Source organism: Gracilinanus agilis, chromosome 5 (assembly GCF_016433145.1).
Source record: "Gracilinanus agilis isolate LMUSP501 chromosome 5, AgileGrace, whole genome shotgun sequence".
Lineage (NCBI taxonomy): Eukaryota > Metazoa > Chordata > Mammalia > Didelphimorphia > Didelphidae > Gracilinanus > Gracilinanus agilis.
In genome coordinates this window covers 110,171,856-110,199,681 of record NC_058134.1, presented here as the reverse complement: position 1 = coordinate 110,199,681, position 27,826 = coordinate 110,171,856, and the positions used below count along the sequence as shown (strand labels likewise).

Genomic DNA, 27,826 nt, shown 5'->3' with positions numbered 1-27,826 from the left:
CATTTGGGTTTCAGCTCCTCCAAAAAATTTCACTAATGCAATAAGGAAGGCTTGGACAAAGTCATTCTGCATTTGGGGTGAAGGTTTGCGGAAACTTCATTAAGTGTAACTTCTATATGTCTGCTTAGATTCCAGATTCTCTCTCTGTAGCCAGGATTCCCTTATTTTGTGGGGACTTTGAGATGTTACAGGACTCCTGGATTCCTGAATACCAACCATTGCTTTCTTGGATGTCCTCCTCACCCTATGACTCTTCTCTTCCTTCTCCAGAACCTTTATTTCCCTCCACTCATCAGCTCTATTGTGGGTACTCTTCATGAATCCACTCAAAAAGGACTTCTTGTTCTCCTCCAGGAATGTTCCTGCTCTGGGCCCAGGAATCCTGGGAAATGTAGACCTTTCCCTAACAGGCTTGTCTATGACATTGGCACTGTAGAGACAAGTAGTTAGCTGATAATTTTTTTTTTTCACATTTCAAATGGTCATTTTGATGCCATAGCCACATATCCTATTAAGGAGTGAAACTTTAAAATACAGCAGGATGATTGACTATAGCCCAGGAAATGGAGGTTCTCGTCATATATTTTCCATGAATAGTAATTCCTTACAAATGCATATTTCATTTGATCCACACTAATGACCCCAATGGGTAAGTAGGGAAAAGTTTTTTAGATATACTTTTTGAATTCCCCACTAGAGTGTTAATTAATTTTGAGTAGCAATTGTTTCATTTTTTTTTTATTTGTATCCCCAGCGCCAAGGATAGCTAGGTGGCACAGTAGATAGAGCGCTAAGCCTAGAATCAGGAAGATTCATCTTCCTGAGTTCAAATCTGACCTGAGACACTAGGCAAGTTTCCTCATCTATAAAATAAGCTCAAGAAGGAAAAGACAAACCACTCCAGGGTCTTTGCCAAGAAAATCTCAAATGGGCTCACAAAGGGTTAGACACAACTGAAACAACTGAATAATAACAACCCTCAGCACTTACCACCATGTCTGACACATAGTAGGTTACTTAATAAATACTTGTCAGTTAATTGATTCATAAGACATGTGTTAATACCATGTTACACAAAAAAAAGAAACTGAAATGTCAATGCCTTATAGCTAGTAAGTTGTAGAAATGGGATTTAAACCCAGATCTATTACCTTGGTCCAATTGTTCAACCTCTCTAAGCCTTAGAGTCTTCATCTATAAAACGAGGAGGTTGAATTAAATGATCTCCAAAGTCTCCTTTAGCTTTAAAATTTTATGAAACATAAAGTAATTTAACAAGCATCTTGAGGGCCTGGCAAGGTCGTATAAGGTAGAGGAAAGTATGCTGGGCTAGACCTTGGTTTGAATGCTGACTCTGACATTAGCTCCATGATTAACTAGATGATGATACTTTCTATCCTGGAGACTCAGTTTCTTAAAATGGGGATAATATTATCTTAGGTATGTTATGACAAAAAATATTTGAGACTGGTTCTGGGATAAGAATATCAACTTATTGATTAGGCTAGCAGTAATTCCCTGGTTTTGATCAGTGAGACTCACTGATCAAAACCAGGGAATTACTTCCCATGGGTTTATAAAAACAATTTTGGAGCTCATTATTCAATCTCTCCCTTGGACATCCAAAGACATCTTTAATTTGTAAATAGCTAATGAGGAGGTGAACTTATCAACTCCACCCCTATTACTTCATCACAGGAGAGGTGAGTGTTTGCCTAATTAAGAAAAACACCAGCATACCATTTCCCTAGCCATGTGGTTGGTCTGCCATACAGTACTTTCAAATGGGTCAAAATTTAACCCGGCTGATCAACCCTGCCTTTAATCTTTTCAAGATATTATCAAAAGTGTTAAAGGATCACTCTGATGAAAATACGACTATTATGGAAATAGGTTTTGAACAATGATACACATATAACCCAGTGGAACTGCTTGTCGGCTTCGGGAGCGGGGAGAAGAGCAGAGGGGAGAGGGGGAGGGAGGAAAATTATGAATAATGTAACCATGGAAAAATATTCTAAATTTAAAAAAAAAGATATTATCAAAAGACAAAAGGTCCCAGTCCAGTTCAATAGCTTGTGGGGATGGAAGTAACCTTAGATTGGTAGCAGGCTACTTCAGCCAGACCTTGGGATGCTAAAGGGAAAATTATTTCACATAGAAATATTACTAGTAAATAATACAATTCAGTATTACTTTTCCTTGGGTATCTCACAGAGTTGTTTCAAGGTTTCAATGAATCAACATTTATTAAGCACCTACTATGTGCTAGGCACTGTGCTAAATATAAAAAGAAGCAAAAGAACAGTCCCAGACCTCAAGGAGCTTATGATCCAGTGGGAAAGACAACACACAAACAAATATATACAAAGGAAGTTATATACAGGACACATTTTTGTTGTACAGTCATTTTCAGTTATGTCTGATTCTTCATGTCCTTACTGGGGTTTTCTTGACAAAGATCCTGGAATGGTTTGCCATTTCCTCCTCCTGCTCATTTTACAGATGAGAAAAATGAGGCAAATGGTTAAGTGACTTGTTCACCTAGCCACACAGCTCATAAGCGTCTGAGGCCAGATTTGAACTGAAGAAGATGAGTCTTCCTGACTCCAAGTGTGTCACTCTATGCACTGTTGCCTTTACAGGATAAAGAGGAAATAATTTTAAAAAGAGAAGCACCAGAATTAAGAGGAGTTAGAGAAGGCTTTCTGTAGAAGGTAGGATTTTGGTTTTGACTTAAGGGAAGCCTTGAAAGTTAGTAGTTGGAGTGGAGAAAAAAGAGTGTTTCAGAGAGAATGCCCAGAGCCAAGGGACAGAGTTTCTTGTTCATGGAACAGGAAGCCAGTGTCACTGAATTGCAGAATATGTGTTAGGGAGTAAGGTCTAAGAAGACTGGAAGGATTGGAGGGGCTATGTTTTGATGGACTTTGAATGCCAAACAGCATTTTGTGTTTGCTTCTGAATTCAGGCAATAAATAGGAAGCCACTGGAGTTTATAGGAGTAGGAGAATTAATGATTGGACCCGTGTTTTAGGAAAAGCCCTTTGGTTATTGAATGAAGGATGGATTGGAGTTGTGAGAGACCTGAGGCAGGCAGACCCCCCCACCAGCAACTATTATAGTAGTCCCGGCACAAGAGGATGAGGACCTGATGCATGTGAGGTACCCTTAGAATCTTTTGTAAAAGTGAGCTGTTCTGTGGGGGCAGCTGGGTAGCTCAGTGGATTGAGAGCCAAGCCTAGAGACGGGAGGTCCTGGGTTCAAATCTGGCCTCAGACACTTCCCAGCTGTGTGACCCTGGGCAAGTCACTTGACCCCCATTGCCTACCCTTACCACTCTTCCACCTATAAGTCAATACACAGAAGTTAAGGGTTTAAAATTAAAAAAAAAAAAGTGAGCTGTTCTGGGCATGACTTTCACCCACACAGTGTAAGAGAAAGCTTGGTGTAAGAAGATCCTGAATTGAGCTTGGCAGGAAAAGCAGGCTCTGTATTGGCAAAGAGGAATGGGTAAGGGAGTTTAATTCAGGTGGGAGAGATAGCATGAGCAAAGGCAGCATCCCGGCACTAGAACATTTGATTTAACAAAGCATTAAGAGTGTGAGTAATGGACACATTTTGGAACTACACTTGAAAGGCAGTAGATAGGTTTGGGTACCCTAGAGCATCAGGGTTGCATGCTGTTTCCTTTTTGTGTCTTAGAGAAGAGCACTTTGGTTTAATAACACACTGATGAGCTTGGAGCTAAAATTGAGGCTGCTTATGAAAACTAGGCCTGCTGCTTCCTCAAGGACCATTTTCACTGAATATTATTTTTTTTCCCCTTCTCTCTCAACTTTCCTATCTCTACTACGCTTACTCTATTGATTTGCTCAAATGAGTGTACGAGGGGTGACTATGAAATAATGTGGTGTTTTTTTAAACTAACATACCAGAACTTACATATCCAAATGAGTGTTGTCCTTTTAAAGCAGTCACCTAAGGAGCCTATATGCTTATTTCAAGAAAGCAAGTTGTTTGGGGGAATGTTCTTTTGGGAATGCCTTCAGAAATTATTTCTATTTCTTTAAAATATTCTCAATGATGGCAAATCCTTGACCTTTGAGGATAAATCTGACTTTTGGAAATAGCCAAAAAACAGATGAACACATCTGATTTGTCAAGGTGGAAAAAGTTCATTTGAGTCCAGAAATGAAGTGTGACAACAAATGAATGAAACCAGTTTTCTTGTGTGACTTATAAATGATCTCTGAAGGAGATTCCCAAAGAAGAATTCCAGAAATACTATTTCTAGAGACAGAATCTCTAGAATAAGAGTATCGTTTCCAAAGTGACTAGAGGGTCATGTGGTCTAATGGGAAGCACATCAGTTATGGAGTCAGGAACTCAGCTCTGATATTTACTATGAACAAATGGCAAATCACTTAACTTAAGCCTCAGTTTTCTTTTCTGTAAAGTCAGACTAATGTTTGCGCTGCCTTCCTCAGTGGGGTGGTTGTAAAAGAAAAAAAATGTATAAACCTTCAAGTGCTATATAATTATGAGTTGTTGCACAGCTGACACTTATGTATATTGGGTTTTTCATTTTAAAAAACCATTGCAGTGCTTTATGGTCCCATCTCATCTTGCCAAAGCAAGGCATTCTAGTGTTCTGACCACATCTTGTTTTTGAGCAGAGATGAAAAGCTCGTCCGTTCTTGAACAAAGCCAATCAACAGCCTCACACTTATACCTCATCTTACTGCTCTCAGTGTGTGTGCAACACAGGTTCCTTGGGAGGATAGTAGCTCTCCTAGAGAAAGAGCGATTGGTTTATTACCTTTTTTTTTTTTTTTGGAACACCATAATAACAAGCTAAGTATAATAGCCTGCCGTTTGTCACTGAGAGTAAATGCTCTGAGACTGCAACCTCAGAACTATTCATGAGACGTGTCTCTGCTCGCAGAAGCAGTGTTGGATTGGGGCAGGGGGATGAGCACTTGGGGAGAGAGGGGATGGGTGGCAGATGCACAAGCTGTGGTTTGACTGCTGTTTCAATTATTAAGCACGTCCTTGCTCCTAGTGTGCTAGAAATCTGCTAAGTCGCAGAATTTTACTATGACTGTCAGCTCTATATTGCTAGTGAGAATCATTGGCTGAATATGGGGTTTCCCTGGGGCCATCTGGTACCTCAGTTGTCTTCCAGCTCCCCAGCAGTCCCTGGTGCTATGCCGATTCTGCAAAATGGCCACAGAGTTGTGATATGTCCTCTGGTATGTGTGATCCACGATTACTGCCATAGGCAGACAACCAGCTCCTAAAAGGCGATGCCAGAAATGGGCTGACCCTTTTGGAGTAAAGGCATCTGGGCAACTGTTAACATAAGAGGCAGCCTCAAAAATAGTGCCAGTCTCTGTAAATGGGGGGGGGGTACTGACAGAAACCAATTGGCATACACAGGATGCAGCCATTCAGCTGTCTAGACAATGGTATTTGAAGGGTGCTACAAGGACCCGTTTGCCCCCAAACCATTCCCCTCTATCCTATCTGACCTGAACGCTTCATTCACATTCCTTCTTCCATACCTCTGCTTGCCTCATAACCGCTGCCTGGAATTCTGATCCTCTCTATTTATCTAAGTCCTCTCCTTTAATGCCCAGATCAGTCTCAGCCTTCTTCTATGTGGCCTTCAAGCTAAATATCTCAGCCTTGGATAACCATCCCACTGTGAAACTTCTCTAACACATGGTCTATAGTCTTCATCTAATGCTTTTTTTTTATAGGATTGAATGCAATCCAATAAATATTTATTAAGGATTGTTGATTGGAAGGGGCCTGAGTTCAAACCATGGGAGCACCAGGACAATTAGAACCATGGTGGTAGCAAAAAGAACATTTATTGAAGGTGATAAAGACCAAATGAGAGAGCTCATATTTCCAGTTGTGGGGGAAGTTTGGGCAAAAATCCATGGGAAATGGTTGCCTATGTAGGAACATTCCAACATCACTGACTTTGGATAGAGGCTTCAATAAGCCAATCAGATCAGATCACCATTGGGCATGCAACCTAGAGAGTCCCATAATTATGTCTCATCGGCTGTTGTTTACAAATACAAGAAGTCTACTACTTGGATGGGTTCAAACAGTGTCAGCTCAATGGATATCCCATAGAAGACATTTTGCAGGATTGGTTCAAACAGTTGTCTTTAATATACCTGAAATCAGGAAAGAGATCCTGTGTTTACCACGTCTTCCTATGTAATAGCTTTCTGCAAAGCCCCAGTCTCCCATAAGTACTTCTCGTGTGCAGAGCACTGCCCTAGACACTGACAGAGATACGAAGCTTAGCTAAGATGTGGCTCCTGCCCTCATGAAGCTGACAGTATGGTAGGAGAATATAAAACAGGCAAATAATAATAATAACGCACAATAAATGATCAGAGCCTTAGAGAGATACAAAGAAATGATTATTCAAAGAATTACAAAGGAAGAGTGATCAATGCAGACTAAGAGTGTTAAGAGGAGGTGGCATCTGAGTTGGCTATAAGGGATAGGCTTACAAAATGGGGGGAGGGAAAATCCAGATGCAGGGTATCCTATGACGCAAAGACAGACCGATGAAGAACATTCAAGGGGACACAAAAGCACCCACTTTGGTTGAAACATATGTGTATGGAAGGGAGCAATATAAGGTAAGGCTAGTGACACCAGTAGAATCACCAAATTGTAGAATGCTAAGCAAACGAACTTGAACTGGTAGTAGGAAATTAGAAGCCAAAAGATTTTATGCAAGGGAGTGGCATAATCAGATTATGGGAAAGAACAAGCAAAGTCTGGAGTGAGAGAGGGAGAAGCAGCAGGAAAACCCCTGGGATGGCTAATGGTGTATTTCCGGCAAGTGGTAAAAAGGCCCTGTGCTTGGGGAGGTGGAGGAGAAGTAGGTGGCAAAGTGGAATAGAGGCAAGGATCAAGTTGTGAGAAATATTAAAGAGGTAAGATTTGGCTAGACTTGGCCAGCAATTGTATATAAACAGGAAGGGAAAGGGGAGAATCAACATTAGCACCAAAATTCTGAACATGGGAGGCTGGGCAAATGGTAAAGTGAGGAGGAAAAGGGATGGAAGTATATGGATCTAATTTATCTTTACATCCAATCTCAACCTGGTCTTTATTGCTGTATATTCATTTTAGTTCTCCTTGATTAACTTTCTGACACGCTCCAGTCAACCAGTTAGCCAATAAGCATTTAATAAGCACCTACTATATTCCAGGCAATGTGCTAAATGCCAGCACTCTCAGAATACAAAAAAAAGCGAGAGGGGGGGGGTTGAAAACATACCCAAGTATCAGTTCTAAGGCAGAAGAGTGGTAAGGGCTAGGCAATTGGGGTTAAGTAACTTGCCCAGGGTTGCAAAGCTAGGAAGTATCTGAGGTCAGATTTGAACCCAGGAACACCCATCTCCAGTACTGGCTCTCTATCCACTGGGCTACCAAGCTACCTCAGGTAGATATTTTCTTATCAAGTCCTTATTTACTTTGATTTCCAATTTCTTGTAAATCACTTTTCTGTCTTTCTGGGTCTTATGATCATTCTTCATGGTAGAAAAAAGAAGCAAAATTAGACTTGATCTCCTTACTTTCTCTCACACATCTATTGTTATTTTCCTATACATTCCAAAGAATGGCCCTATTCCTTCTTTGTTTCGAATTTTCACCAATATATCTAAAATAATATTAGCCAGAATTTCTATCACATTTTAGGGTTTGCAAAGTGCTTCATATTTTATTTAAACCTCACAACAACCCTGGAGATAGATTCTTTATTATCCCTATCTTACACATAAGGCAGGTAGTTTAATGGCTTTTAAGGTCACATAACTATAAGTATTTGAGTCAGGATTTGAACTAAGGTCTTCCATACTGGTTGCTGCCTCCCCTTTGTTGTCCCTAGAATTCATTGTCAGTCTCAGCTTTTTCTGAGCTTTAGCTCCCTGATCCCATAAATCTGTCCCCGTCTCACCATATTCCTGTAGATCCCTGCTTCTCCCCAGTATTTATCATCAGCTGTTTCCATCTTCTACACATTTTAAAAAAATCAAAATTCGTTGATGTGTTTCCTATTCATCTGCACCTGTCTCTAGACAGTGCACCATTTTCTTCCCTATCAGAATTATTTGTATTTCTATAATTAGAATTTCATCCTGAGAGCTCCTATCCCCCCTCAGATTGACTTCCCCTGTAAAATTTCAGGCCACGGGACCTGGCTTCCTTGCTTTTCATTTCTCTGAACTCTTAAATCCACTTTCCCAAAGGCTCTGGTAAAATTTGAGACTATACCTGTCTTTCTTCAAACACGAATTCTAAGATAGAAGAACTTTCTCCCAAAGTTCCCATTATTTCTACTTCAGTGACCAGTTCTATCTTTTGGTCAAAATCAGGTCCAGAATAACAGTTCATCTAATTGCTTCCTCTACTTTGATAAGAATGAAGTTGCCAGCGAGGGAAGTCAACCATTCATCATTTGCTCTGTTTTTGGCCAAGAGCAGGCAGCAGTAAATGACCAGAGAACTGAAGTCCCCCATTACCATTATAAAACTCAGTTTATGGGGCAGCTGGGTAGCTCAGTGGATTGAGAGTCAGCCCTAGAGACAGGAGGTCCTAGGTTCAAATCCGGCCTCAGCCACTTCCCAACTGTGTGACCCTGGGCAAGTCACTTGACCCCCATTGCCCACCCTAACCACTCTTCCACCTATGAGACAATACACCGAAAGTTAAGGGTTTAAAAAAAAACTCAGTTTATAATCTAATTCCTAATTGTCTCATTTATGCCCTCCTTTTGTCTCGGTGTATATTCCTATAACAACATTCTGGCTGTTTCTTCAATTATTCAATGAATAAACATTCACTGAGCACTCACTTTGTACCAGGCACTCTGCTGAGCTGAGGATGCCAATAAAAAGAATGAAGCAATCCCACCTTCATGCTTACATTCTAATGAGAAAGATGGCAAGTACGTATATGAGATGTCTCAAAAGTCTTAGTATGATTAAAACTAAAAACTGCGCCCAAACCTTTGGAAACATCTTGTATCTGTCTATACAGAATAAATACAAAGAGAATATATATGAATACAAAGTAAATACTTCTTCACTATGTTGCCCTACTCTGATTCTTGAATTTCCTCATACAAGTATAGTTTCTAAATTTAAATGGCCATTCTACCTTCCCTTAAATTTACTCAGTAAACTTAAATAAATGAATAAATAAAAATTAGCATTAAATAAATATTAATTATTAAAAACTAAAATATCTATAATCTATAATAATTAATGACAATATTTAAAAGTAATAATTAAATATTTAAAATTAAAGGACATAATTTCTATAACTTCAAAAGTATGAGGGACAAATAATGGACAGTCCATACATTTCCTTGGTTTTTCACTCAATGTTGAGGATATAATTACTATAACTTCAAAAGTATGAGGGATAAATAATGGACATTGTGTTCCCTTGGTTTTTCACTCAATGTTGAAAAAAAAAAACAAAAAACAAAAAAAGGAAGACCCCAGAGGGTTGAGTAGATGCCCTTTGATAGATTTGTGGAAAGACATGATGGAGGAGAATCAAATTAAATTTACTTCCTATTCAATTCTCTAGATAATCTTTTGTATTACCCTTCTTACTTTGTGAATTTGTATATAAATATTTGAGACATGATTCTTTTGCTGATTCTCCTCCTGAATACTGAACTTAATGAATTACTCATTTTCTGTATTGGAGAAAATTACTCTTCTTTAGGATCTCATTTGGAATAAATATCTATATATCTATACAAACTAATATGGGTACGTATATAAATGCATGTGTGTACACAGAGAGAGAGAAAGAGAGTTAGAGAGTTTCCTGCTTTCTCATCCTTATTAAGAGATAGCAAGGTAGTTTAGTGGTTCAGTGGATAGATCACCAGTACTGGAGACAGGAAGTCCTAGGCTCAAATGTGGCCTCAGACACTTACTAGCTGTGGGACCCTAGGCAAGTCACTTAATTTTAATTGTCTAGACCTTACTGCTCTTCATTCTTAAACAGATACTCAGTATTAATTCTAAGACAGAAGGTAAGGGTTAAGAGAGAGAGAGAGAGAGAGAGAGAGAGAGAGAGAGAGAGAGAGAGAGAGAGAGAGAGGATAAAATGATGATGAAAAGAGAGAGGATGTAAGGATAAAACACTGGAATTGGAGGCAGGAAAATCTGGGTTCAAATCTATTTCAATCATTTACTACTTCTGTGACACTGGGTACTTAACATCTCTGTTCCTTAGTTTCTTCATCTATAAAATATGGGAGTTAGACGATCTACAAAGTGTCTTCCAGATCTGCATTTCTGATCTTTTGATACTATTCAGTTTAAAATCTTAATCAGATTCAGAAATCTCCGGGTAAACATAGTCTTCCTGGTACTAATTATGTGTATTCCAATTCTGGCCAATAGCCCTCATTCTTAGATTTCAAGTTGTGGTTCAGAAATCTTTGTTCTCAGACACCATTTTCTTAACCAGCTGTTTACTTTTGAAGCCCCTACTTTTAATCAACAACAGTGATTGTTAATGTCTCCAGATTTTTATCCAATACTTTATATTTCTATCTTCCTGTCTGCATTTGCTTGCAATGTAAATATGAGATTTACATATACCTTAACTCGAAACTGCTCATCTGTTTCCTCACCTACCCTATACTTCAGCTCTCAAAGTAATGGATGTCTCTCTAGTACAGAGTGATTTCACAACACTATGACAGTAGTAGTGTTATATTCGTCAAAAAATATTACTTTTTTTTCTCGTCTACAAAATGTAGCATGTCTTCTGATCTTCCCCAAAGTATATATAAATACATACACATTTACATATATATTTACATATGGGTATATATGTTGTAGATGTTTGTATATTGTGTCCCCCAATATGTCTACTGAATCCAACACACATCTTTTCTTACTTAATCAATTTTTCTTAAAAGATTTTTAAACTTAAAACTTCTTCATTTGGGGGCAGGTAGGTGGCTCAGGGGATAGAATGTGGGACTTGAAGTCAGGAAGACCTGAGTTCCAATCCTGCCTCAAAACTCACTTTGTGACCCTAGGCAAGTCACTTAACCTTTCCATGTCTCAGTTTCCTCAACTATAAATAGAGATCATATTAGTATTTACATCCCAGATTACTGTGAGGTTTAAATAAATTATCATATGTTAAATGCTCTTCAGACCTTAAAACTTTACATAAATGCCAGCTGGCTATTTGTTTCTCTCATCTTTAGAGCTGGTGACAATGACTATATCACACTTTATCTCTATAGCACATAAAAGTTTCTTTGGCTCAGATTTATAAATACAAGGGCTGGTGATAAAAAGTCTTCCTCTCCTCTCCTCTCCTCTCCTCTCCTCTCCTCTTCCCTCCTCTCCCCCTCCTGCTCCCTCTCCATCTCCCCTCTTCCTTATTCTTCCTCTCCCTCTGCTACTCCTCTCCGCCAACATTGTTGATTTCTGCCTTTTGTCATCTTTGCCAATTTGCTGGGTATGAGGTTAAGCTTCAATAGTGTTTTGCTTTACATTTCCCATATTATTTCCAATTTGGAAAAATCATATGGTTGCTAATAATTTGCAATTATTTTTTAAAAAATGTATAACAGAAGCATGTTATAGTGGATAGTGAGACAACTTCAGAGTTAAGAAGATTTGGGCTGTAGTCCCACTTCTGATACCAACTGGCTGTGTACCAGGGGTGTGCTAGAGCCAGCTCTAACAGCTCACATAAGAAATGATTGTTAATTTGTTTTTAAATGCTTGCTTACCAAGTACTTACCAATACTGTGTATTGGTTCTAAGGTAGAAGAGTGGTAAGGGCTAGGCAATGGAAGTTAAGTGACTTGCCCAGGGTCACAAAGCTGGGAAGTGTCTGAGGCCAAATTTGAACCTAGGATCTCCCATCTCTAGGTCTGGCTCTCAATCCAGTTAGCCACCCAGGTGCCCCAGGGCCTATAGCATTTACACATCACATTTAATAAATGCTACAAATCAGGGCTTGATTTATTATTTTGTTGATTTCCAGACTTAAGAAAGTGATGGAGAAAATGTTCGTAATACAAATTAAACTTAATGTGCCATGCATACATAGTTTGTTTGCTTTTTTGGTGGGGAGAGAGGGGTCGAGAGCCAGTTGTTAAATATTTACTAGCACATCCCTTTGTGTCATTCTGGATGAGTCATTTAACTTTTTCAGAGTTCAAGCAACTCTTTAAGACTATAAGTTAGTTGCATGAAAGATAAGAAACTGTATCAGTGCAAGGAATTTCCTCATCTAAGAGCTCCTTATAACAATGAAATTATAGATTTAACAGATATCTTAATATTTATTGATGCCTTCTGTTTTTATAGCACAGTCATTTTTCTTCCCTTCCACTAAACAACCCCCATCTTGGAATTGAACCTTCCCTTGTATCAAATAAAAAGTTAAGCAAAAATAACTGATACCAAAATTATATCTAACAATGTATGCAATATATTCCCCTAAGAGTCCCCTAACAAATAACAGAGCTATATGTCTTCATTTATTCATTTGATCTGCATTGTCTTTTTTTAAATTTTTAAAATTTTTCCTTTTTTTATTTAGAATATTTTTCTATGGTTACATGATTCATGTGTGCCTCTCCCCACCTCCCTGCTCTTTCTTCCCCGCTCCCGGAGCTGACAAGCAATTCCACTGGGTTTTACATATATCATTGTTCAAAACCTATTTCCATGTTATTCATATTGGCAGTAGAGTGATCTTTTAATATCAAAACCCTAACCATATCCCTATTGAAATACATGATTGGTCATATGTTTTTCTTCTGCATTTCTGTTCCCACAGTTCTTTCTCTGGATGTGGAGAGTGTTCTTTCTCATAAGTTTTTCAGAATTGTCCTGGGTCATTGCATTGCTGCTAATACAGAAGTCCATTACATTAGATTTTACCACAGTGTATCAGTCTCTGTGTATAACGTTCTCCTGGTTCTGCTCCTTTCACTCTGTATCAATTCCTGGAGGTCTTTCCAGTTCACATGGAATTCCTCCAGTTCATTATTCCTTTTAGCACAATAGTATTCCATCACCAACAGATACCAGTTTATTCAGCCATTCCTCAATCAATGGACATCCCCTCATTTTTCAGTTTTTTTGCCACCACAAAGAGCACAGCTATAAATATTTTTGTACGTCTTTTTCTTTATTATCTCTTTGGGGTACAAACCCAGCAGTGGTTTTGCATTGTCTTATTTTTAAAGACCTTTTCATTTACATTACCATGGCCACTGGGTAAATTCCTTCTTCTGGTTCTGCTTAGTGAACTCTTTATCCATTCATAAAAATATTTCCATGCTTCTCTGAATGACCCAAATTCACCATTTCTGACTACACAGTACTATTCCCTTATATATTCATATACCACATAATTCTGAGTTTTACTTTTTAGCATTCTTCAATCAATGAGTACCCACTCTTATCTCCTGGTCTTTGCTACCACAAAAAGTGCTGCTGTGAATATTCTATCTCTCCATCTCTCTCTCTGTGTGCTGATCTATCTATCTCTGCCTCTGCCTATGTAGTTATATATACATGTATACATATCTGTCTACCTATCCATCTGTCTGTCTCTGTGTATATATACATATATACACATATATGTGTGTGTGTATGCATCTATCTAGCTATCAATCATCTATGTATCTGTCTGCTTATTTTTAAGGGGTTCTCCCCTCTCTTGTCTAGGCTCAAAGGGAAGTGGCTACTAATGGACACAGTTCCCCTACTGATCAGCACAGGAGCTTTTAACCTGCTGTTTCTGATCTGAGCTGGTTCTCTTATCCTTTATTTATCTGGCACTGCCCCCTACCTTCTGGGGGTTCATTATATTGGTATTAGATTTAGGGCAGGCACCCAGTTGGTTTAGTGTTATTGCAGCTCAGAATTCTCAACCTCCCCCAGTAGCAGACACCACAGAAATATACTCTGACACCCAGCGCATATTGTTTACATACAGTAAAAATAATTTTTTAAACCCTTACCTTCTGTTTTAGAATCAAGGCAGAAGAGAGACAAGAGCTAGACAATGGGGGTTAAGTGACTTGAACAGGGTCACACAGCTAGGAAGTGTCTGAGGCCAGATTTGAACCCAGGATCTCCCATCTCTAGGCCTGGCTGTCAATCAACTGAGCCACCTAGCTGCCCCCTAAAAATAATTTTCTTATGACAACTCTTTATTCATATCCTTTGACTTTTTTCTTTAATCCTTGCCTTTTGTCTTAAAATTGATTCTGTGTATTGCTTCCAAGGCCGAAGAGCAATAAGGGCTAGGCAGTAGGGATTAAGTGACTTGCCCAGGGCCCCACAGCTAGAAAGTGTCTGAGGCCAGATTTGAAACCAGACCAGACCTGGCTCTCAAACCACTGAGCCACCTAGCTGCCCCATTCGTCAACCTCTGATCTATAGAAGTCCTTCTCATCTTCCTTCACTAACACCACCAGGAGAGGCAGGTGACAAATGATGTTCGGTTTTATTGTAAGCATGAGTTACTCTGTCAATTTTCCTAATAGCTCCAAGAATGATGTCAAAACTTGGCTGCTTTTCTTTGGTCACTCAATGACTGTTTACATTCAAAACTGTCCTTTTATTGTACTCACTTCTACCTGAATCACTCTCCAGGTGCCTTTTGTCTATGGATAGCCTTTCACTGAAGTGAGTGGATATTTCCTGCCCGCTGGTCTCTAGTGATGGATCAGGCTCATCTGATGAGATTAAATCTGTTCTTTTTAGAATGTAGCCTGATGTTACCACAGAGAGTCTTGTGAGGACTCTAATGGACTCTGTCATGGTAGAGAGCCCTGTTAGTGTGACAGTTGGCTCTAGACTCACAATAGCATCTCGTACTTGTGCACCAGACTCCAAAGATATGGCCATCATAGTGAGATCTGGCTCTGGAGAAACTGTGCAGCCATAACATCAGACTTTGAGGTTAATACTGACAGCTCTGGGGAATAACTACAGGGCAATTCCAGAAGTCTCTGGGATCCGCAAAATGAGGGGATTGAGCTAAATGGCCTCAGAGGTTCTTTCAAGCAGCAAATCTGTGACCCTGTGATTTCAGTCTTAAGTACAGGGAACAGATACAGCAAACAGGTCCAGTCATTAACACTGAAAATCTCTCCAATTATTTAAATATTCTGTTATCTCTGTAGGAAGCTTTGCAGTTGTATTTATGACATTAACCTATCCCTCATGTGTCTTGGTAGATTTAATTCCTAGACATTTAATGTGCTTTTTGTTATTTTAAATGGAATTTTTCTTCCTATCTCACCCCACCCCCTTCCAAGTTTTGATAATAGTATACAGAAAGGTTGATCATTTCTATGGATTTATTTTATAAACCATTCATTATCTCAATTAATTTTTCACTGATTTTCTGGGGTTTTCTAGATAAACCATTTGGCTAAACCATTTGGATCATCTGCCTTTTCTTTGTCCTGTGCTCATTCCTTAAACTTCATTTTCTTCTCTTATTACTATGGCATTTCTAGCACAATGTCAAATAATAATGGGGACTGTAGACACCTTTGCTTTATCCATGAATGTATTGAAAAATGTCCAATACTTCTATGTTACAAATAATGTTAATTATTGGTTTTAGGTAATTTTTTTTAACTTATTTTTTTAAACCCTTACCTTCCATCTTGGAGTCAATACTGCCTCCAAGCCAGAAGAGTGGTAAGGGTAGGCAATGGGGCTTAAGTGACTTGCCCAGGGCCACACAACTAGGAAGTGTCTGAGGCCAGATTTGAAACCAGGCCCTCCGCTCTCTAGGCCTGGCTCTCCATCCACTGAGCTACTCAGCTGTCCCCAATTTTTTTAACTCATTAAGGAAAAGATATTCTTATTCCCAGGGACTTTAGCATTTTAAATATACAAGCATCCTGTATTTTGTTCAAGACTTTTTCTGTACTTATTGGCAGTCATAGAATTTGTATTCTTTTTGTTTTTAATATCCCTTTTACTTCTTAAAGTTTTCCTGATATTAACCCAACTTCGTATTCCTGGTATCCATTTGATTTGAATAAATGAATAATTATTTAAATGCATTGCCATATTGCTTTTGTTACTATTTGATGCTTTGGTTTCAGAATCAGTAATATTAAGTCTATAGTTTTCTCTCTCTGCTTTATCTCTTTAAGGTTTCATTATCAGCCATGCCCGTCTCATAGGAGTTAGATGAGGTAACTTATTTGATTTTGCAGTTTATGTAGTATAGGAGATATTTGTTCTTTAAATGCTTGCTAGAATTCATTTGTTTTGTTTGTTTGTTTGTTTGAAACCTTTACCTTCTGTCTCAGAATTGATGCCAAGTATCACTTCCAAGGCAGAAGATGGGTAAGTGGTAGCCAATTGGGGTTAAGTGACTAGCCCAGAATTTTACAGCTAGTAAGTTTCTGAGGTCACATTTGAACCCAGGATCTATTGTCTCTAGGCTTGGCATTCGATCCACTGAACCACCTTAGAATTCATTTGTAAATCCATCTGGACCAAAGGTATTTTTCTGTGGAAATGCTTTTATAGCTCGCTCAATTTCTCTTCCTGAAATTAGATCATTTATAATATCTATTTTCTGTTTTATCAATCTGGGCGTTTTATATTTTTGTAAATATCCATTTCATTAAGATGTTCAGCTTTGTTGGTATCTGATTAGGTATTGTAGTTTCTGATAATTTTCTTCGTTTTCCCTCCATTCGCTGTGACTTTTCACTTTTCATTTTTTATTTTGCTAATTTGTCCCATCTCTCAAATCAGATTAGGTAATGATTTATCTGCTTTATTGATTTTGTAAAGAACAGCTTCGGTTCATTTATCATCTCTATTTTCTTTTTGTTTTCTAATTTTATTAATCTCTTTGATGTTTAAAATTTCCATTTCTATGGTTATTTGGGTATTATTAGTTTGCTGGTTTTCTAGATTTTAAAAAGTGTATTTTGAATACATCTAACTTATCTTCCTCTTTTGTTAACATAAGTGTGCAGAGATACATAATTCATACCTCATAGATCATGGATCCTGAAAGGTCATCTATTCCAATTCCTTCATTTTAAAGATGAGGAAATTAGATCACAGATCATTAAGTGAATTTTCTAAGATCACACAGGTAGTAAGTGGCACAGTCAGGATTTGAACTGTTTCTCTGACTCTAAAGCAGTGATTTCAAAAGTGGGTACCACTGCCCCCTGGTGGGTGCTGCAGCAATCCAGTGGAGCAGTGATGGCCACAGGTGCATTTGGGGGCAGTGAATAACTGTAAGGGGGTGGTGATAGTATGTGACAGGGGGCTAAGTAATATTTTTCCTGGAAAGGGGGCGGTAGGCCCAAAAAGTTTGGGAACCATTGTTCTAAAGCCTTGGCTCTTTTTGCTCTATGACATTTGTGACCACTTGATAGAGTGATTTAGTCTGGCATATCTATTAGTTGATTGAGTATGTATGAAAGACTTCAATCAGTTATGGTTCCTTGATAGATACAAATATCCTCATGGAATAATTTTCACAGAATTGGAGATGATTTTCTTGGCTCCAGCTACTATGGAAAATGGCCATTCCTTTGAAATGAGACTATAAAAGGGGGTAGACATAACTGCCAGGAACAATCAAGGAAAGGTCCAGTGATGCCAAAGCTTTAAGAACAGGTCTAGGTCCAAGAGAAGTGAATTTCCTTATCTGTTTTCATTTTTTTTATTAGTTCTACTACTTTGGGATTCCTTTTGGCCCATTATATTCTCTTCTAAGGTTCCACTTATAGTTGTTGCAGTACTATTCTTTTCTTCTATAGCTTCATCCTGGGAATTTTTATCCTGCAATGTGTTTTTCATTAGATTATCAGAGGGGGTTTTTTGTTTGTTTTTTTGCTTGTTCATTTCCTTAGTCTCTCTACTGTTCCCCCACCCGCACCCCCCTGTGGTGACTTTCTTGTGAGTAATTTGTTCATTTTTTGTCTTTCTAAGCTGTTGTTTTGTAATTTTATTTGGTTTATTTCTTACTGTTTTGAGGTAATGAGAGTAGCTGGATCTCTTTATAATTTCTTTTGCCATCTTGCCAGTAGTCATTCTTGAGTTTCTTCATACAAGGATGTGGTACCTTTTCCACTCTCTTGCGATTAAGACCTAAGGATGCTTCTTGGACCTACACATTATCCTTTTATTCTTCTATGATTTCTACTTGGAAAATATGAGCAATAGATTGAACAGACTTTGAAGGTTCAGGAAAAAAGAGTTTGATGGGTTTAGGAATCGTGGAGAAGGCATTTTATTTCTAGAGTTCTGAGGACAAAATCCATCTCCAAGGCTCTGTGTGTATGTGAATATATGTGTTCTGGGATCCTGCGGGAGGAGGTGCTCTGATGGTTTTGTGACCTGGGGATTTTTCTAGGGATGGTTTCCTGGGCTCAGATGATAGTGATAACTTCCTAGGTCCAGAGAGGAATTGTTGGCAATAATTTCTCAATTCTGAGACTCAGTTAGGGCTGGTTTCTGAGAATTCAGTTGGACATGGTCCCCAAGGGTCAGAGGAAGCAATTAGAACTGATCCTAGTAGTTTAAGGAAATTGGCCAAAACAGAGTTCAATGTTCTTGTGAAATAAAAACTGTTTATGGATCTTGGGTTTAACAACAACAACAACAAAAATCAGCAAGGAAGAAAAAGAGGAGTGTCTAAAAAAACTGATGCAAATATAAAGCAAACTCCTTTCTTGATTTAGATCTTTTTACAAGTCTGAATGGAAAATGACTGAAAGGGCAACTGACTGAAAATGGATATGAAACATAAACATAGTCTTAAAGAATAGTATCGGGATTGTTAAAGTTCAAATCAAACTAAAGTTAGAGATGTGTACTAGGGATGACAAAAATACTTTTAATACTATATTCATGGTAAGGGGATCAGGGAAGAAAGGAAGAAGAGAGAGGTAGATTGGGGGATAATGAACAATAGGAAAAAGGCAAGACAATCTGAGAGAAGGCAGAGAAGAGAGCTACATAGCCAGTTAGTAAGTGTCTGAGGAGAAGAAATATGCCCAAACATTTGGAATTAGGTAATATATACCAAGATTTCTCTGCAGAGGAGCAAGCTGGACCATCCATCTAAGGAGAAAACAATACCTATATTCCAAGGAATTGTGTTGTGAGTCCACAGTGGAAGAAGCAGCAAGTGGTGATGATTTGTGACTTACTTCAGTTTTGGGGGTCCTGTGGCCACTATTGAACTGACACAAATGTCAGAGATATCTACCTTCTTCCTAGGATTTGTATCCTGGGTATGACAAATGGCCTCGCAGAGACTTCTCAGGCCAAAGACCACTAGCCTCTCCTTGTAAATCGTGAAGGGACACATAAAAAGAAAACATTGCTAATGGATATTGGATACATGAAAAAAATATTTAATAAGCCCAATGCTAAGTGCTAGGGAGACAAATATTAACAGTAAGTCATCCCCTTCCCTCAAGGAGCTTATATTCTAATGCCAAGCACAGTGCCAGGCACTGGAGATACAAAAACAAAAATGAAATAGACTCTGCCCTTAGAAAGTTTGCATTCTAATGGAAAGATATGACATGTACAGATAGAAATAAATCACAAGATAATTTGAGGAGGAACAGAACACTAGGGTAGGAATAGGGGAGGCTTCTTTTAGGAGATAAAGCATGAAGTAAGCCTTAAAGAAAGCTAAGAATTCTAGTTTTCAGAAAGTCCATTACTTGGATAATGTTTTCCACCTTCTCTTCTAAGTTAATTATTCTCCTCCACTCTGGACATCTTCTTTGGCTTGTCTCCCACACCTGATGCACTCTCCCTTTTCTACTCCAACTACTGACATTCCTGGCTTCCTTTAAGTCCCAAACTAAAATTTTATCTCCTACAGGATGATAAACTGTCTTAATTCTAGTGCTTACTTTTTCTTTTAATTATTTCCTATTTATCCTATATGTAATTTGCTTTGCATGTATTTATTTTCATGTTCTCTCTCCCATTAAATTATAAGCTCCCTGAGGACAGGGACTGTCTTTTGTCTTTTTTTGCATCCTCCAGCACTTAGCACATCTTTGGGATTTGGGCTCCAGCTGTACTGGGAAAATGAAAACACAAACTTGCTCTGGCAGCAGTTTCCCACTCTATCAGCAGCCTAGCAATGACCCATCAAACCTAGTAATATTTCTCCTAATAATCAAAACCAAGAAAAGGTCAGTACTCAAGATGGAGAGACTTTAGGGGCACAGAAGAAACAGAGACCTGTTGTGAAGATTATTTAGTTATTAGCTTAGTATCAGTATTAGACCTAACAGGAAGGGCTGAAGAATTCCAAGATGGAATGGGGAAGCAGGAAGTGGCTCTTGCTCTCTGAGAGAGACTCCATGATGGTTGGGGCAAGTTGCAGCTGACTTTAGGAGACACTAGATTGCCAGAGATCCTGTGGAAAGAACGTCACCTACTTGTGGGAGATTTTGGTAGAGATTGCTAATTGGAATCCCACCATGGAGTCTCTCTCAGAGAGCAAGAGTCACTTCCTGCTTCCCCATTCCATCTTGGAATTCTTCAGCCCTTCCTGTTAGGTCTAATACTGATACTAAGCTAATAACTAAATAATCCTTACAACAGACCTGACAGAGCTATCCCCAGAGATTGGGAGGAGGCATATGGCACATAGAAATTGCTTAATAAATATTTATTTAATGAATTTCTAATTTAAAAAATCTCTTTGCTTCCTCAGGATATCCTTATAGTCCATTTTTTCCCTCTGAGTTTCTATTTATAGTTACAAAGTTACCTTTTCCTTCAAGATTTCTTTTTGAGCCACCTAAACTATTGTTTCATAAGTCGTTGGTATCTTCTTTTGTTCACTCATATTTCTAGACTCAGTTCCTATTTTGGGGATTTGTACCAGAATTAGCCTCTGCATTCTTGAATGGAGATCCAGCCCTATTTGGTTCTGACATCTGGCTGCTGACAGAGTTCTATCATGCTCTAGTCTCTCTCTAAAAGCTTTCTGGTTGATTGTCCTCAGTCGAGGCTTTGCCATATGCCTCCTCCTCACGTCTCGGGATAGCTCTGTCAGGTCTCTGTTTCTTCTGTGCCCCTAGAGTCTTTCCATCTTGAGTACTGACCTTTTCTTGGTTTTGATTATTAGGAGAAATATTACTAGGTTTGATGGGTCATTGCTAGGCTGCTGATAGAGTGGGAAACTGCTGCCAGAGCAAGTTTGTGTTTTCATTTTCCCAGTATAGCTGGAGCCCAAATCCCAAAGAGGGTGAGTTTTGTTATGACTATAAACAGGTGTGCTTATTATGCCTGCAAACAGATGGGCTCAATCATGCTCCCATCTCTTCTTGCTTGTACCATAAATCCTGGACTGTGGGGGGAGGGTTTGGGGCCATGTGTCTATACATACAATCTGGTTTTAAACTCCCCCTCCCATGCCAGTTGAGGTTGGCCAAATAACCAATTGTTTTGAAAACAACCCATTAATTATTAAGTAGTTATGGAATAAATCCAGCTGCTTTCAGTATCTATAAACACCTCTCCTGTGGCCTGTGCTTTCACAGTTGGAGTTTACCCTCTGGACATTTACATAGTCTTCTCTTTTAGCTTTCAGTGGCTGGGTAATCTCCCAGCTATAATGAGGGTCTGACACTTGCACAGGGTGCTTCTGATGACATCTTTCCACTACAAGACTCTCAGAAGCCCACCCTTCTTCAAGGTTCACTTCTTTCATGAGTCGTAAAGCATTAAATAATTATGATCAGCTATTTAGGTTTATAAAACAGTTCTCATATGCTGTCTCATTGGATCCTCACAACAACCCAGTGAGGTTGACATTGCTATGGACTGTATTTTCCTCGTTTTAGAGAGGAGAAAACTGAGAAGTGGCTAGCTCATTATTACAAAGTTTATACCAGTTGGAGGTAGGAGGTGAACCCAGATCACATGGATGCCAAGTCAAACGCTCTATCCACTATGTCACCCAAGCCTTCCCCAACTCATCCAAGGTGGGTCTATCTGACCTGTGCCCATGCCACTTTCTGTTATGCATTCATTAAGTTCAAGTGGTGTCACATTTATTTGTGGACCCTTTCCAGTTGACTACAAACTCTGTGAGGACAGGGTCTAGATCTTGTTTACATTTGTCCACCCAAGTCTAACCACAGTGGTGTTGGTCCCCACGTGGAAAATGTTCAGGCAAGGAATTCAAGAACAGTTCCAGAGCTTACACCTGGCCTGAGTCCATATAGAGCCCTTTTTTGTTTCCTTGGAGCTATCTCACATAGCCCATTATATATAGGTGGCCCCAGCCATGCTTCATTTCACTTTTTGGCCATCTTCCTGATGACTTCACTTTTGTCCCATAGATACCCTCCAGCCCTATCTCCCCTTCCAGTTGTGGAACCATAATCAAACCCATTTTTTCATTGCTACTAGACAGAATCTGTCAAACACCCCTATAGCTCCATTTTCACAATCCTTATAATTTTCCAAACTAAAATACCTCACTATTAAATTATGATCTCCTTGAAGGCAACAATTGCCTTTTTTAAAAAAATTAAAACCCTTACCTTCTGTCTTGGAATCAGTACTGTGTATTGGCTCCAGGGCAGAAGAGTGGTAAGGGTAGGCAATGGGGGTCAAGTGACTTGCCCAGGGTCACACAGCTGGGAAGTGTCTGAAGCCAGATTTGAACCTAGGACCTCCAGTCTCTAGACCTGACTCTCAATCCACTAAGCTTCCCAGCTGCCCCCTAACAATTGCCTTTTGCCTTTCCTTGTACCCCAGTGCTTAGCACAGTACCTTGTACACAGTAGACACTTAATAAACGTTTATTGGCGAAAGGGTCACCGCTTCTTTCTGTATAGTTTTCCTCCATTAGAATGTAAGCTACTTGAGAGCAAGGACTGTCTCTGCTTTCGTATTTGTGTCACCACCACTTAGCACACTGCTTGGCAAAGAATAGGACCACCATAAATGCAGATTCATTCATTTTTTCACTCCATCTTGAAAGCTGCCAAGTCGTGTTTTCCAGAGTATTTAAGACTCCATTTGAATCAAACAGCTCACTTAATTTTTAAAAACAAATTCCCAGTGGTTTTCCTTTTCTCTTGTAGTCCCTGATACTGCTACTCTCTTCCTTGGCAATTCCTAGTACATTTGACCTTTCAAGGCTCTTGCCTCCTCCAAGACAATTGTACCTTCACCCTGCAAAGACCCAGCTCGGCCCCTAATAGTAATGATTACCTCACAGCTAATGTTCATCAGTGAGCTACAAATTAGTAGTTTATTATGCCTGTTTTGATGCTTCTATTCTCAACCTAATGGCTTTCCTATTAACTTGTTCTCACCAGGGAATCATATTGATTTTTTTTAATTAGCCTTAAAGACAAAAGAGTAAACACACAAACAATTTATCATTTTGCTAGGCTCAACAATCATCATCTGATATTCGAACAGCCCCTGATGCAGACAGCAGCCCTCTGAAATAAACAAAATTCAGAACAGCTGTGTCAGCCCAGGCACAATTTCCTAATCTGCTGATTGTCGGTGACCATGAGCTGATGATGAGATTTTGCAAGGATAATTAGAAAGAACATTAGGATCCCGAATCTTCCATTTCTAGAGCAAACCTGTCAAGAGCGGGACTAAACCAAATAGCTAACGTAGACCAGGTCCCTCTGGTTCTGGGGAAATGACTGCAAGGCAATGAGATTCAGATGGTTTCATTCTGTGATTTTTTTTTTTTTAAGAGGGGAGTAAGATTCCACCTGGCCATGATCTGGATGGGCTCTGTGTCCAACTCGTGGCCTTCCCAGTGCACTTCCCAGTGCACTTGAGTCAGCAGAGGTCCCAGAGCACCTGGCACTTGAGTAGAGAGGGGGCAGGGGGGGCATGAAATAAAGACAGCTGCAATAAAAACCCCAAACTCTGGGCAGACAAGTTAAAAAAAAAATCAGTTCCCTCAGGGCTCCCTGTATCTTACTTCCTGACCCAGTTCTAAACTCTTGGCTTCGTTCTATTCCTGCAACTGCTGTCCCACTTGACTTAGCCCTTAGATCTTAGTGCTCTTCTTTTTTTTGAAACCCTCACCTTCGGTCTTGGAATCAATACTATGCATTGGTTCCAAGGCAGAAGAGCAGTAAGGGCTAGGCAATGGGAGTTAAGTGGCTTGCCCAGGGTCACACAGCTAGGAAGTGTCTGGGGCCAGATTTTAACTCAGGAAGATGGTTCTTACTGATTTCAGTACTCTATCCACTTGACCACCTAGCCTAGATTTTAGTGCTCTTTAGAAACCCCATTGCTGACTCAACCTGACCTCAAATCCCCATTCTAACTTTGTTTCAGTTCCTAGAAAAGCACTGTCTTTTTCCTGCCCCAGTGTTTTCCTAATCACTAGTACCCGAGTGCCCTGGCCCTGCCAGAACACAGTAATCAGAATAGAGCTGTTATATTTGTGAAGGAGGCAAGACTGCATTGTCCCATGGCAGAATATCACGAGGAGGTCTGAATCTTTATTGGAACCGTCACTGTGCTAGCTTGAGATATTAAGACAAAGATAGACCGTCCCCTCCCTTGAAGAGCTTTCCAGGGTCCTTATAACATCAGTACCTACATGCCACAGAATGGAATTTTCTGACATTAAAAATATGTACTTGTGAAATGGAATACAATTTATAAAATGAAAATAATTTATGAAGTAAAAAATAAAAATAAAATTTACAAAATGAAAAACAAACTCCTAGCTGGATAAGTTAGCTTGTCAAGGGTTAATTGAATAGACCAGCATTGGTAAAGTATTGGCATGAGTACTGAGTCAGCATGGGGGAGCTGCTCTGTTCCCCCTCTTCCCAGCACCCCCAGGATATTTTTTGCATTCCCCACCCCTCTGTTCTGCCCAAAGTAAATTCTTCCTCTACTCTCTGGAGTAATGGGGGTGGGGGACTCACAGGCAGATTGCAGTTGCAATTTGGGCATGTGAACTTGAAAACCTTCACCAATGCTGGAATAGACCATGAATATTCAGATCTAGACCAAGTCTTTTTCTTCTTTTTCTTTTTTTAAAACCCTTACCTTCTGTCTTAGAATGAATACTAAGTATTGGTTCTAAGGCAGAAGAGTGGAAAGGGCTAGGCAATGGGAGTTAAGTGACTTGCCCAGGGTCACACAGCTAGGAAGTATCTAAAGCCAAATTTGAACCCAGGACCTCCTATCTGTAGACCTTGCTCTATCCACTGAGCCTCCTACATACACATACACACATCCATAATTAAAAAAAAAACCCTTTTTCCTCCTTACTTTTCCTAGATCTATCTCCTCTCACCTTTACCTTTCTCCCTCTTCCAAACTTCAGATCAACCCCAGAATCAATAGTCTTTCTAGTTCCAAGGCTAGCTTTCTATCTGTTACATCATACTGCTTCTTGTGACCAAAATTATCCTCTGAGCTATAAGAGAATGTAACTTGGGATTCAAGGATCCTCACCCAGGGTCTCTAGGATCACAAAGAGCTTAATTCAACCCAGGGAAGTAACCCCAAAGGGCCATATCCTCTCTTTTGCTTATTTCCCTGTGCTAAAATGTTGTGCTTATTGCTGAGTTTTTGACACAGTTTGAGGTTTTCTTGGCAAAGATGCTGGAATAATTCTACAGCTCATCTTACAGATGAGGAAACTGAGGCAAAAAGGACTAAGTAACTGGCCCAGAGTCACATAGCTAGTAAGTGTCTGAGACCATATTTGAACTCAAGAAGATGACTCTTACTGGCTCCAGGCCCTGCATTCTATCCACTTGACCGCCTACCTAGCTGCCCCTCCTGAAATTAAGGAAAATCTGGAAAACAAAGTTCAGGTGTGATTCATTACCCACCAAAAGAGACCACCAATCCCCAACTTAAACCAAGCCTCTCAATGTGCACTCCAGGTAGTGAGTGTCGGTCTTTATTTTCCTCAACACCAAAAATACACAAGTTGCAAAGGACTCCTAAGAGCCCGTGAACAAATGCAGAAACAGATTCTTCTGGGAGCTAAAGACATTTGGAGGAGTGTTGAACAATTATTCCCATTCGCACTGGACTTGCATAGTCAAAGCGATGCATGGAATTAGTGAGGTTGACAAGGTTCAGATGGATCTCTTGTTCTACCCCAATGTAGATGGAGTCTTTGGGCTGCAGAATGATTTCTGTTGGCAGCCCTCCTCCTTTCAAGGGCTTACTGTTAAAGAGATCTCCTTCTAGGAGGCTAGTGCCTCAATCACCAAACTCAGGAGTTCTAGATCGCTTGGGAACTCTCTTTTTTTAAACTCAACTTCTGACTTAGAATCAGTACTGAATATGGGTTCTAAGGCAGAAGAGTGCTAAGGGCTTGGCAATTGGAGTTAAGTGACTTGCCAAGGGTCACAGAGATAGGAGTGGAATTTTCATTTGGAATTACTCTCAAGGCTGGAAAAGACTGCTCTTGGGATATCTAGTCTCTAATATGTGTTCAGAAAAAGAAATGGAAAGGAAGAAGGCATCAAGGAAGTTGAAGCCCAAGCCCCTGGGGTAAGCATAAACTGCTCACCAAGTACTTTTCCTCTAAGTCACCATTTTATGTTCTGGAAGGAGGTGAGGCTCCTCAGCCTCTGGGACTGTTTGTGCCTTTCTGTCTATGCTGAGCACTTAGCCTAGTGCTTGACACGTAGTAAGTGTGTATTAATCATGCTTGTTGACTAACTGAGGAAGGGCGAAATCTCCTCCTCCCTCTTTGCTGTAATCTGGTCTGGAAACTTAAAAGAGAAAGCATTTAAGAACGGGCCTGAGCTAGCGTCACAGCTTGCTTTTAAAAATTTTTTTATTTCATTTTTAAATTCTGGACTGAATCAATACCAGATAAAATAAACATACCCCTGTAGGTGTGGATCAAGACATGCATTTTTGGACCAGAGCAATGAGGGCATCTCCTTGACTATGCCTCTTTGTTGTAAGGGTTTTGCTTATCTTGTTTTTACTGAATATACCATGGGGATGGGGTAGAGAGGAACCATGACTTTCTGTAAAAGTCAGTTTCCCCAGAACCTCAGTCACCTGTCCTCTTGGATGCAGACCCAGTCATTGGGAGCCAATCACCGCTAGGTATTCCCTACTTCTTCTCAGCAAAGTTGTAGCACTTCATGGGATGTGCCCTTCAAACAAAAATCTTCATACCTTGAGTAACTCATCAGATGGATCTAAGTATTCTTTGCCCAACTCTCTAATAAGAGCCACAAGATATTTTACTCATGTTGATCATGGGGAGTTGAAGTTGACCTCTGAGTGTTTGTGACAGGATGAGGGCAGCTAGGTGGCACAGCGGATAGAGTTCAGAGCTGGAGTCAGGAAGACCCATCTTCCTGAGTTTAAATATGGCCTCAGACACTTACTAGGTATGTGAGCCTGGGCAGATCACTTAACCCCGTTCACCTCTGTTCCTCCTCTGTGAAATGAGCTGGAGAAGAAATTGGCAAATCACTCCAGTGTCTTTGCCAAGAAAACCCCAAATGGGGTGATGAAGAGTCCAACAACAACAATACTTGTGACAATGGAGTCTGAATGAGTTGAGGACAGAAAGATGGCCATTAGTGAGCTGGAGCCCAAGGAGAACTTGGAAAGCATTTAGTCATCCAGACATTTACATCTCTTCTGGTTCCCATGGATTCCTTGGCTTTCAGTGAACTCTCCTGTATTCAACATAAAAGGAAATAAATTCCAGAATTTATCATACCTAAGAACACGAGAAA

General features: G+C 39.6%; 1 protein-coding gene across 1 annotated transcript in view; it reads left to right on the top strand.

The window, feature by feature from the left end:
- Positions 1–27,826, top strand: part of TBXAS1 (thromboxane A synthase 1) — a 250,491-nt gene that overhangs the window by 24,217 nt on the left and 198,448 nt on the right. The window lies entirely within an intron of this gene.